This window comes from Martes martes (genome assembly GCF_963455335.1).
Source record: "Martes martes genome assembly, chromosome: 10".
NCBI lineage: Eukaryota > Metazoa > Chordata > Mammalia > Carnivora > Mustelidae > Martes > Martes martes.
In genome coordinates, this window is record NC_137898.1 from 77269259 (window position 1) to 77279845 (window position 10587).

A 10587-nucleotide genomic window follows, 5' to 3' on the forward strand; every position below is an offset into this window, starting at 1 on the left:
CATGGACATGCTGAAGCCCTTCATTTCCCTCTCATCAGAGAAACGTTTCCCCTGATCTCAGTTGGGTCTTGAGATTTGCTAGACCTGTATAAATGAGTTAAAATTAACGAGAAATCAGGCCATCTAAAATGGCGGTATTTCCTCGATGTCTTAATATCATAACACTTCAGCCACATCAAATTTTGTTGGATGGGTACAAATAATGAACAAGTAGGTGACTGAGAAAAAGAATGAAATAAAAGAAGAGGAAAACAGTGCTTTTTTGGGCTCTGCGTCAAATAAAATGATCCTTATTAATGTGGAGACCAAGAAAAACAAGGCTGTACCCATCTCGAGTCTAGCCCTGACATAAGTGCAGCCATCTTGATGTTCCAGATTATCAGAAAATATTTCTTGGGTTCTGACCTACTCAGGTTAGCACTTTAAACAGTCCCTCTCTCCTTTAATGATTGATTTAAACCCCTGGACTCAGCTGTCTCTGTCTTTCATAACTCCCCTATACATTCCCCAACTGATCAATGTTGACCCAAGTAGGTAGGGACAACTCTACGCCCCTACTCAGCAGGTAGAAGTTACAGAAGATGAGACCTTCCACCTTCAACCTTAAAGATTTAAGGGTCAAAATTGTTCAGGGGGAAATGTGGAGGCCGAGAAAATCAAGGCCATCCCACCTCAGGTTTAGCCTTAGCATAAGTACAGCCATCTTAGCTCTGGCAGCCATCTCAGACCCCTGTGCCCAAGGGCTGAACTTTCCCCCACCCTGCTTTAGTAACCCCCACCCTGCTTTGGTTCCAGGAATCCCCACCCTGCTTTAGTAACAGGAACCCATAAACACCCCTGCCTTAACTAAGCTCGGGGTCCAAGTCCCTAGTCCACTGTATCAGGTATACTTGGGCCGAAGCTTAAGCTTGTCGAATAAACCCTCGTGTGATTGCATCGGTGCTTGGCTCCATGGTGGTCTCTCGGACGCGAAAACTCGGGCACAACAATTAATAAAACCGAAATGTAGTAGAAACTCTACTCCCAAACATTTTGATGTTTTAGATATTTTCCCCACCTTAACATGAGTCCATTGGACAGAAATTAATCTTTGCATGGCTAGTCAGAGGCATATTTCTCTGTGCTACAGTGTGGAAATAGACTTGGGGATTATTGGAGCACTCTATCGTGTGCATGCAGGCATCGACTTTGGGCATCCGCTAGACGGGGTAGACTCTATCTCCTCCTTCTATGAGCAATTACAGCTGCCACTACCAGCACCCTGATGGAACAGGTTGCTTCTAATCTGCTGCTGGCTGAGAAGCCAGTCATTCAAGCAAGTTAAAATTGTGCCCAATATAAGAGTAAATCGATTCTGAGTGAAAAGTCATGGAACTCTATGGTAAGAAAAGTACACAAGCTTGCGTTGGCTGATTTGAGGCTGTCTGTTTTCCCGGCTCACTATTTGATTATGCTTTAGAGTTTTTTTGTGGTCTTCCTGGTGAATTTTTTGCCTGGACTCTGGGTCATCACTTTCTTTCAGCTAGTGGAAACTGCCACCTAAGTGACCCTGATTCCTCTTCTATCCCTAGGGCTGGTCCCAGCCTCTCTGTGTCTTTCAAGGAAGTATATGTTTTTGGTATAAGAATTAGATGATTTTAGGGTGTCTGGGTGGCTCAGTCGGTTAAGCATCTGCCTTCAGCTCAGGTCATGATCCCAGGGTCCTGGGATTGAGTCCCATACGGGGCTCCCTGCTCAGTGGGGAGTCTGCTTCCCCTCTCCCTCTGTTTCTGCCCCCTGCTCACATTCTCTTTCTCACTCTCTCTTGCTCTCGCTCTCAAATAAATAAGTAAAATCTTAAAAAAAGAGAGAGAGAGAGAGATTAGATGATTTTAGAAGATCAGTCCACAAGGATTCCAGGAGTAGGATGTAGAAATCCTGGGTTCTAATATGAAATCACCTAATTCAGTGTCTGGAACATGGTACATATTCCAAGAAAATGGTAAAATTCACTTCCCTTGAAACCACTCTGGGAACTTCTACAACACCGTGGCCTATAACTGAACATTTCTTTTTCTACCTCCTGGGTTAAAAATAAAAATGGCTTAAGACCCACATACAAATACACACACATAGAAATAAATTCTACCCAATGGAAGTCCTGGTAAATTTGATTTCATGAAACAGGGACATGACTGAACTTTATTTCTGGAAGATTACTTACTAGGGTAAACAAAGTCACAAGAAGATTATTGAAGACTGAAAAGTAAAAAGTGTGCTGAAAGACCACATTTTAAATATATGTATTTATTTAAGAGAGAGAGCATGTGTGCCTGTGAGCATACATGGGGGGGGGGTGTAGAGCTGGAGAGGGGGAAGGAGAAAACATCAAGCAGATGCCACACTGAGCGCAGAGCCTGGTGTGGGGCTTCATCCCACCACCCTGAGATCATGACCTGAGCCAAAACCAAGAGTCGGATGCTTAACCCACTAAGGCACGCAGGCAGCCCCGGAAGACCGCAATTTAGAAGCATCAACTTACTGCACACAGAGTCACTGAGCCAATAACAAATCGCAGTCAGCTCTGGTCACAAAGCCGGCCCTCCCAAAAGGCCCACCTGGCAATCTCTGCACACGATCTGAGCTACTATTTGCATTGAGAAGTATCCAAAGTGCACTTCTTTGGAACCATTCCCTAAATGAGACATTGCTTCTCCCTAGTTAGTCTCAATAAACGAGGTTTGGCAGGGCAGCCTAGAGAAAGGAATTGAATCAGAACAATGCAGACTATGCATTTATTCATTTTCCCCTTTCATTTTTACAAAAGGAAATGGACTCTAATCTTTTGATTTGCCTAATGTATTTTGACAGCATGTACTCTTACCCACTCTTACGAAGATGCTGGGTCCCAGGACAGTCCTCCATTCAAGCCATCAGTCCTTTCCCCCTGCTTCTTCTAAGCCTGAGTTCCTCCACAGACAAATATCCTTCTACAGATAAGGCGGGCTATATTTTAAGAATTTTTTTTTATGTAGTTCAATCGACATAATGGGTATACTACAGGAAAGATGCATTTTAGCGTATTATTACCAGGAGAGAATTTCCCAAATCCCTAAGTTATAAGGATAGAGACAGCAATTTAGAAAGAGTAGAGCAGAAAGTCTTTATATGTGCATTTCATAAAATGGATTGTACTTCATGAATTTCAATGTGACAGGATATTCACTCTGCTGTCCTGCCATTACCAAACAAGATGCTTGTTGTAAAAAAGAAATACGCATGACTGTTGAGGATGTTGTGTTATTAATGACTGTGTTCTGCACTCTGTGAAATACTTCATTGGAATGTTATCACCTGCACTGAAAGATATGCCCAAACTTTCTTACCTAAATTATCTTGCTGAAGACACTCCGAATATGCTAACTCCACAGTTCCCCCAAATAAAAAGGCAGTTTAACAAGCCCTTCTGCCTTCAATTTAATGTAGGGATAAAATACCAGAATCCCGACATCTGTGGGTGACTCTTCTCTGGTGAGTTGCAAGACGATTTCTCTTTATTAATTGTTTCCATGCAGTTAGTTTTAATAAGCAAAACTGTTTAAAAAGCTTTTCTGTAGTTTGCAAATACATGATTGACTTATGAGATATTGTTTGTAGTAAAAAATGAATGGCACTCATCAGTCGAAGGATAATGTGAGGGACCTCCAGAGAGGATCCAGCATTTCCTCTGCTGGGTCCAGGGGAGAGGAGGAAGGGTATTTGTGAAAAGAATATGAGGGCCTTTTTTTCTAACACTAACCCTCCTCCTGAGTTCTTGATTCAACCTCTTTTGGCCTCTTTCTGGATTTTGTTCTTTTTAATAATGTCAATCTCTCCTCTTTCCATTGGCTTCTCCTTCGGGGCATAAAATTCTACTCTTGAAAACCTTTCACTTGTCCTCGATGCTGAGCAAATTGGTCCACTAGCCTACCCATGCACCTGTCATTTTTTTAAGCTTGCCACTCACTTCTCAAAACCCAGAGACGTGCCTTCACCTCTACCTTTTATTGGAAATTACACTATGCAAAAACACAAAAGACCTTGTGATCCCAAATCTAATGACAACGTCTTAGCCTCTCTGGGGTGTCGGTACTGCTGGTGTTTCCCTTGTTGGGACTCTTCTTCCTCCCCCCTCAGTGTTGGTGAGACTGTGATCATGGTCCTCAAAGCTCCTTCTATCTCTGAGTGATCCCTCTATCCCTTTGCTCTTCGAGTATGAGCATAATCCTGGATTAAATCCTCTTCTCCGTCCACAGTCTCTCAGAATCCATCCACTCCTGTGGTTCCCACACATCCTTCCATCTGCCTGGACATCCACCGTTCCTTCCTGTGCTTTCTCCTAAGTGCCCAGGTTGTATTCCCAGCTATTGGCAGAAAGCTCCACTTGCATGTCCCTCCAGGACCTTGGACTCCACGTGTCTAAAACTGGATTTCTCGGCTGTCCTCCAGAGCAGCCCTTGCTTCTAACTTCCTTCTTTCTTTCTCTTGATTGAGCCTCAGAGATTCATGGACCTCATTTTTCTCTTTTGCCCCTTCATCCTTCTAGTCACCACCTCCTGCCACTTTGTACCTTCAGAAGGCATTTCTCAAGTCCTTGGCTCTTCCCCCTACTGCTGACAGCAGCTGTCTATGCTGTACTGACATGGTTAAGCCAGAACTTAATCCATTTTCCCATATGGCTGTAGGTAAGTATTGGTGAAGAGACAAATATAGCGGCCATGAGAATGATTTCCAAATATCCAATATGTTCCCACCTCCAAACGCAGGGAGTGAGTTGACTGGTCCCAACTGCTCCTCTCTGATATCTATCACCATGTAGGCACCTGGCCACAATTTCCATGAACCACCCAGCCAGTGACTGACCATAGCGGAAATATGGAGGTAGGCTTATAACCAGGAGATGGGAGATTCCTCAGATAGGCAACTCTGTCTTGGGGACTCCTCAGTAGCCCTTGGAAAACTCTCTTAGGGTTGCAATGATCCACCCAATCTTCCTTTCTTCCCTTTTCCCTTCATCCAGGATCAGACCTGCACCGTGGTCTGATGGCTATTTTAGTTTCCCTGCTACCCTGTTTCTCTCTCCATTTTCCTTCACAGATGTTTCCCTTAAAAAGTCTCTTGCTAGTTAGTCCCATATTGGCTTCTGCTTCCCAGAGGACCTAGAGCCACACAACAAATGTATGTAAGATTTGGAAGATGGATTGAATGAGCAGCCATACTCTCTGAAGGTTATCATGGTTAGAAGTGGTGACAGACAGATGCACAGGGGAAGGTGGGTTCCAGAATGTTCCTGCTCTCCTCTACTTGACATTTAGCTCTCCTTCCTAACTGCTGGGCCTAACAGTAGTCCTTGCCCACTCCCAGATGCTTGACTACAGGCTTATAAAAACAGGAGCTACACAGAAGTGATGATTTTCCATAAATATTTCTACCTCCTCACTCTGGAAGCTAGACAGATCTATCCCCCAGATTCCCCAAGAAGTTCCAACTTTTCCACTCATGCCACTGCTTCAGGAGGACTAGTTAGTGTCTTTTCTCTGACCTTCCAAATCTCCCTTCCAGACCCTTACTTCCATGGTTTCTCTCACAATAGCGTAAGGTCTCTTTCTACAATGAGTACTCATAGTGGGACAGGACCCTGACTGGCCCAACAGCCCCACCAGTGTCTTTAGCATCAACACTCAAACCACTGAAATGATGGCCTAACTGCTCTCTCTCCCAGCAATATATCTTGACCAGTGCTGCTAGACTAATCTTTACGACTACACTCAAAGGACAAAGAGTAGCTCTCCATTTCCTGCACAATAAAATCTGAAACATAGACAGGATCCTCCACAAGCTAACTTTCCAGGTTTAGTTTCCTCATTCTCCCTACATGATTCTTCCTCTGCCGAATCTATGCACGTTCCCCTGATATTCCTTGTTCTTACCCACTCTACTTTTTCCTAGGCTCCATGTCCCATCCTTCTCTTTCCCTGATCCCCTTCTGATCCATTTATTCAAATCTAATACATTCTAGAAAAGTCAGCCCAACCCCAGCTCCTCTGCAAAGACTTCTCTATCTCAGCTGGAAATGATTGCTTTTTTTTATGGAGCAACTTCCTAAAGCAATTAGGGGCTTCTCTTGACATTTCTCTTCTATCATATGCACCACAATAGGGATTCTGAAAACTCTTTCTCTATTTGACATAAGATGAAACTATAATATGAATTTCATAGGCCTTAATAAAAAGGAAACAAGCATCACACACTGTTGAAATTTATATTCGAGCCAAATAAGTATATTACTTACAGGAAGTTTTATAATCCCCTATCTCATAACGTTAGTTGGACTCCCCTTCCTCTTGTTCAGTACTGAGGATTCAGCTAGCACAGCCACCGAAGGGCCAAGGATGAGGCTAGGATGGCCGGGGTGATGGGGCTGGGAGTGGGAAGACACCCCGCGTGGTTAGGAGACTGCTCATGTATGGAGGGATGGAGCAAATAGGTAAATACAGTAATGGTAATGGGAAAGGAGAAGACTGGAATCAAGCCATGGGGATTAGACAGTTTCGGAAGTAGAAGTATCCTTGTGAATTCACGTATTTTTAAGTATCGATGTGGGTGTCTGCGTGTATGCACAGGCTCACTGAAGATTGTGTTCTCTGGAAGAAGACACTGAGATGAAGTTCTGAGTGTAGGATATTTATTAGGGATCAAAACATGTGGAAGGAAACAGATTGGGCAGAAGGAGACATTGAACTGCAACGTGGGCCCATGTCACTCTGTCAGGATTCCTATCAGAGTTCCTCCCTGTCCCAAAATGAACAAGCTTTCTCCCCTTCCTTTGATCAGTCACTACATGGGTGCTGGCTGCCCCCAGAAAGGTAGGACATTAGGCGAGGCAGTTGTTGACAAGCCTTTCCTTGAAGGGGGACCTGAATGGGACATTTTCATATCCATCACAATGTATGTGTATGTGTGTGTGAGAGAGAGAGAGAGAGATGTCTCCTACATGTGTCTGAGAAGGTCTAGAAGCAATAAAACCCCAGTAGGATGATCACATCCAGCACCCAGATCTTGGCCACTAAATACCATTCTCTGCTCTAAGGAACCAAGGCTCCTTAGAAAATGACTATTTCCAAAGCTGATGCAGGAAAGGTACAAGAGGCCCCTGGGACAGTTTGTACCATAAAGACAAGACTGATCCAAGAATGATGAGAACCTATCAACAGAACCTAGGCACCATCTTGAAGAGTCTCAACCTGGCCAAATATGCAATATTTCAGCATCAAAATAAATAATGGCAGCAACAAATTATAACCCACTGAATAAAATGGAGATCCATGAGTCCATATAAAGAAATCAAGAGAAATGGACAGATCTGCTTAAAGTAGAATGACAACTACCAATAATTTAAAAGGATTGATGGGATTGGAGAATCACCATTTGGCAATCATAACAGGAATAATCCAGGTGAGACTCATCAATGCATGCTAAAATTAACGAGTAAAGCTTTAAGGAGGAACGAGGTATTTAGGCAGTCTCAAAATATCTTCCTGTAGCAGACTATACTTCAATTTAGAAAAGTCTTTCTCCATGAAATGCTTATTAATTACTTATCAAATTGGTATAAAATACTGTTCATCTTTACAGCGGAGACACCGGGTCAGACACCATCTCACCACGTGATGGAAGAATGCGGGTAATGGGGCTAAATGACATTGACCTGACACCCTGAGAAGAACACAGCATCGCTTCTGTGGCATTCCCACCACAAAGTTCCTAAACTGAATGGAGACATGAGGAAGTATCAGACGAGCCCCCAAATGAAGGAGAGAGTCCCCGGCCTGTACTCTTGAAAAACGTTCCATCATAGTTACGGAATGCAGGGGAAGGCAGGGGAAGTCCATGGGGAAGGAGACCCAGCCACACATAGGCTCAGACACCCCTGTAGAAAATCAATCGTGTGCCCCTCTTCTTAACTCGGCACTTCAGTGGCCGTGACATCAAGTTGGAGACTTGAAATTGGCCAGAATGGGAATACTGACACCATGAAAACTGGGAGTCACTACAAGTCAGGGGTTCTTTTTTCTCCCGTTGCGCCAGTGTAACAACACATCACTGGGACTGTGCGGCATCCTAGAAGACGAAGGAACCTTGACCGCAAAATGCGTCATGTGACCCAGGCTTGCTCCCCACTCTACAGGACACGATGGGGACTCCCGGAGACTTTGAAATGAGCCTTGGAATTAGATGGCAGTCTTGTATCAGAGTTTATTTCTTGATTTTGATTTTGAGGAAAGTCCTGTGGTTAAGTAGGAGAATGTCCTTGTTTTTAGGATATCGACGTTGAAGTATGGGAGAATAAGGAAGAATCCTATCTGCAACTTATCATTCAAAGGTTCCCAAAACCCTGCATGTACAAATTTAAATGGAAAGAGAGAACATCAGGGCAAATACGGTGGAATGTTAACACCACGTCAGGGAGTTAGAGAATGGGGACTGGGGTAAAGGCTCTATGGGACTTCTTTGTACTCTTCTGGCCACTTTTCTGTAAATTTGAAATGATTTCCAGAAAATATCTTAAGGAATTGCATTTTCATCCAATGCTGTCAGGCCAGTCTGTGGCTCCCCTGCTTTTCTTCCGGGTCTGCTGGGGCTCAGCTCCTCTTGCATTCACAAAGTTAGGGAAACACTAAAGGAGAAAACTGAGGTTAGCGAACCGTGGCTAGTGATGCTGTGTAATTAAAGGCAACCGCTCCTGGGCTCTGCCCTCTTCTTCCTGGCTCCACAGAGAAATGGAAACGCTTCTTCATTTCTCTCCTCAGAAATTCGAGGCTTTCTGGATACGGGAAGACTGTTACTTCACCACCTTTACAAGCAATAAGGATGAGAACGTGATTATAAGAAGAGCTTTTTAAGGGAAATACTCTTGTTTGTTTTATTATGAGCGAAATAGGGATTCAGATATTGGTGGTATAATGTTCTGAATCCTCATTACTAGGTATTAAATGTTGGTTCTTAAAATGCTAAGAATTCAGGGATGCCTGAGTGGCTCAGTCCGTTAAGCATCTGCCTTGGGCTCAGGTCATGATCCCCAAGTCCCCCATTGGGCCCCCGGTTCAAGCCCGCCATTGAGCCCCACCATCGAGCCCCACATCACTCCTTTTGCCTCCCATCACACCTGCAGGAGGTACTAACCTTTTCATGGGCAAGTGTGCTGCTTGATGAGACAACAGAATGTATTGGTAATGCTGAAAAAGACAGCGAGTCCCTCTCAGATGATAATCTGAATTGTCACCATAGTTGATCTGAGAGTCAAGAGGGAACCAAGTCCTAACAAAGAGCCTCCATTGCTCCAGTGGGAACAAAGATCTTCACCTCTCCCCGTTGTCACAAAGCAATTTATAACAGAAGGTGGGGTGTGAGGGGCTGGCCATGGATTCATTTAGTAACGTTTTTCTCTTGGGCTGTTCAGATTTGCCAAACGCTCTCAGCCTGACATTTTAAAGGGTCCTGTTGTGTTTCTTTTTAGGGAAGACTAACAACGCCCATCAGGAGCGTCTATGCCTGCTTACCTGATGTCAGTTCAGTCCCATTTCTATGGTAAGTTCTAGAAGTCACAAAGAAGAAATCTCAGAGTTGGGTACCTGAATAACGGAGGCTGCTGCACTGTAAGTGTCCTTGTAAGACCACCGGTGCCCAGGGGGATAGGAAAGGGCTCTTTGATGCCAGCAGTGCTTTGTCCCAGTTTGTGGGCCTGGATATGGACACCCAGGGGGCCTTACACTTGACCATCAAGGCTAGGATTTCCAGGAAAAACAAACTCCCATTAACATAGCATGTGAACTATTCTAAACTCGTAAATACATATATTAAATTAACTTACTTGTTTTCGATCTTTAAAATGCTTTCCTCTGCATTTTGGCAACTCCCTAGTGACATTGCACCTGACATGCTTTTGTAAATAAATGGGCCTTCTCGTAACTGTTGCCCAGGGAGGACGACGAGAAGCATTTTGCCCTCTCTTAGCTGCTTCCTCCTGCCCACCAAAATATCATCCTCAAGTTGACCAACAATTAAAATTTTTCCTTGAGTTATAATTTATATACAGCAAAATGAATAATTGACTTTTTAAAAAAGATTTATTTTATTTTATTATTTATTTGACAGAGAGAGACCCTGCGAGAGAGGGAACACAAGCAGAGAGAGTGGGAGAGGGAGAAGCAGGCTTCCTGCTGAGCAGGGAGCCCTATGCTGGATCCCAATCCTGACCTGAGCCATAGGCAGACGCTTAAGAGCTGAGCCACCCAGATGCCCCAATAATCGATGTTTTAAAATTATTTTAATTCTATTAAATAAATACAAAAACAAAAGGGGTAAATCCAGGCATCTTGGATTTTATCTTCTGAAATACCATAGTGGTCTCCGGGCTCCCCTTCGTCCCTCAAAATTTATACATATTCACCAGTAACTTTTGGTAAGTACAATGTACAGTGAATTATTGCTTTATGTAAACAAAAAAAGCAAACACTGTGGAGTATAACCCTTTCAGTGCACCCTGGGGATTTAACTTTAAATGTTTAA